Source organism: Amborella trichopoda, chromosome 12 (genome assembly GCF_054954075.1).
Source record: "Amborella trichopoda isolate Santa Cruz 75 chromosome 12, AtrichopodaSantaCruz75HAP2 v2.0, whole genome shotgun sequence".
NCBI lineage: Eukaryota > Viridiplantae > Streptophyta > Magnoliopsida > Amborellales > Amborellaceae > Amborella > Amborella trichopoda.
The window spans coordinates 8,121,696-8,125,062 of NC_142347.1; positions in this window are offsets into that span (position 1 = coordinate 8,121,696).

Sequence of the window (3,367 nt, forward strand, 5' to 3'; positions counted from 1 at the left end):
GTGTCAATAACCATGGTGACACTTGTTTATTTGGGTGTGTTCTACTACGAAATGAAAGACTTCAATCTTTTCATGGGCAATGAAGGTATGTGACATTCAACAAAGTTTTAGCTTTGAGTTCTTTGATATTCTTACCAATGATGTGTGTTTGATCATGCTTACATGTTTTTAGTGTTTCTAAAGCATTATATGGGCGTAGGCATTTGTAGGTCTAATGAATGGAAAGATGTCACAAACAATCCTACTTGATCAAGACTTGGCTCTCAAAGAAACAATATGTAAGGAACTCCTCAACACTAAATATGAATTTTGTATATTGCACTTAATATCAAAATTATCTTGTTGGTTTTCCCTTCTCCTTAGCAAAAGATATAATGAGTTGGACACTGAATCTTGAGTCCATTGAAGATTTTGAAGAAGGCTGGCATGCATTAGTCAATAAATTTGCATTGCATTGAAATAAACATATGAACAACTTATGAAATTTAAATGACTTTTGGGCATTACCATACTTGAGAAGCCATTTTTTTATTGGACTAAAAACAACAGGTCATCCAGAGTCCATCAATGCATATGTGGAACAAATGCATTTGTGGAACGATTCTTAGGTTCACAAACTCCCCTTAGTGATTTGATAAATTAGGTATAAGAACTAATGATCCCATTGTCTTCCTTAATGTTTTAATATTCATTTTTTCAAGTTTGGAACTAAAAGTCCAAAATGCATTTGTATAATAGGCTTTGGTCTTCTAATAATATAGGGGCAATAAAGGTAAAAACGCTTATAGGCGAAATACTATAGTGTTTTTGCCCGTTGTGGTTTTTCCTGAAAAGTCATAACGGCTCTCGTAGAGCCGTTGCGGTTTCTCGTATTTTCCACGTGAAATATCGACCGCAATGGCTCTACTGCAACAGGTATAGTAGAGCCATTGCGATCGATTTATCCAAGCCATCTGAAAAAATCGGATGGCATCGAGCCTATGGGTGAAAACACGGTTCATTGTCGCCCATAGGTGTTGAGTAGTAGCTTCCCTATATATAATAAAGTATATTTACGTAATATATATTTTATTGAATATTATATAGTATATTTTATTTATATAACAGATATTTATGATGCAATATATATTATATAATTTTTTATATTTAACATATAATATTTTAATAATATTGAAATAAGGGCACAGTTTCTATGTGGCCAGCCCGCATATTGTACAAATGTGGGATTGGCAATAAATATATTTTTTAAATATAATTTAGTCCTAATATTTAGAGAATATGTAATTTTTAACATGGAGATCATGAGTATGAAAACAAAACAAAAACTGAAAATTAGAAATAATAATTATATTAAGAAAATATTTGGATCATTAGTTACAATTGTTTTTAGATGGACCACTTATTTGCATCCATATTTAAGATGGATGCTTTATACCTCTAGACTGCATATTGTAAAAATGTGGTCAAGTCCACATGAAACAATTTTCCATTAAATAAGGCATGTATATATTTAAAACATAATAAAAAATAACATGCCAATATATTAAAACATAAAGGAAGACAATGAGATTATTATTTCTTTTACTTGAACTATCAATTTAATTAAGCGGAGTTTCTAAACCCAAGAATTGTTTCATAAATGCATTGATGGAATCTGAACGTCATGTTGTCCTCATTCCAGGAAAAAAGTGGCTTCTCAAGTATAGTAATACCCAAAACTCTTTTAAATTCCACAAGTTGTTAATATGCCTATTTGAATGCAATACAAACTTGTTGACTAATGCATGCCAGCCTTCTTCAAAATCTTCAATGGACTCAAGATTATAGAACTTGTAAAAATCCATGTCAGGCTCATTGTATCTTTTACAAAGGAGGGAAAACTAACTAGAAAATTTTGATAAAAATTGTCATATACAAAACATGCTTAGTGTTGGGACGTTCCTAACATATTGCTTATTTGATAACCAAGTCTTGATCAGTTAGGAATGTTTGTGACATATATTATTTATTAGACCTACAAATGCCTACACCCATATAATGCTTTCAACAAACTAAAAACATGTAAGCATGCTCAAACATACATCATTGATAAGAATATCAAGGAACTCAAAGCTAAAAACTAGTACAATATCACATACCTTCATTGTCCATGAAAAAGATTGAAATCTTTCATCTCGTAGTAGAACACACCTAAATAAACAAGTGTCACCATCGTTATTGATACCCACCACATGCCGAATGGCATAGAGTAACCATTAGACTGATAGGTTGTATAGGAAATACCACATCACCGAATATCTCATATGCACGAGAACAAAAACCATAGGACCAAACAATATGCTCCAACCTATTATCTTCACCAACTGTAAAATCCTACTTAAAATCTTTATCTTTTATTTGCTTACATTTTGTTAAGAGAATATGAGCATCATTGTCGCAGATTGCATTATTTATAGCAGATACAAAATTATAGATATCCTCATCTATAAAAGATAATTCCCTTGATGTAAGACCCTTCTCTATTTCAAACAACCGCTTCATATCTCTAACACAAATAACACCTTTTGCAAATTGTATAATATGATGCTTGTAGCTTTCTGAAATACTATGATAAGCAAGCAAAACTCTAACTTCTTGTGGCTTGGGAACATCATGATTGTGTAAATTATCAAAAGTTACAACCCGTCAATATGAAATATCCAAATCAATGACTTTTGCGATAGTCGGATGCGCTCCATAATTGCATCTCCTTGATGATCGATCCCTTTCTCCTTTATTTTCAAACTTTCTAATTGTTCATTGACGACATACTGAAAACCCCCATGCCTTCGCAAAACTCTTATAAAATTCATAAGCATCATCATGAGTAAAAAGTATTTTCCCATGGTATGAAACTAAATCGCTAGGAACTGCTTCTAATGGGTTTCCTTCAATTGAAGCTATGCCCTCTACAAGCATCGTTTCGTTTGGAGTTTCCATATCTACTTGTGTACCCGTAAAAAAGCCTCAAGTTTGCTTGTGAGTACGTAAAAAATTGACTCAAATAGATAATGTTGATACAGTAGATATTTTTGGGCCTTGTTCATTAAAAAGTATAATAGCTATGTAAATCAAAGCCACAAAGACATCCATTTGGGCCAAAACTGGTTGAATTCAAGCAAATATAATTCTAATTAGACAACCAAAAGAACCCCAAATCTGTAAAATCGCATGGATTGATTGTTATTCCAAATAAACCCAAATATCCATTTTGTATTTTTTGTTGATGTTTTAGTATTTTTTTGCTCTTACCATAAAGAGAAAAAAATAAGAATTAGTCAAAAACCCAAGTAGCATAATTTCCACTAGTGATAATGGAAATGCAAAA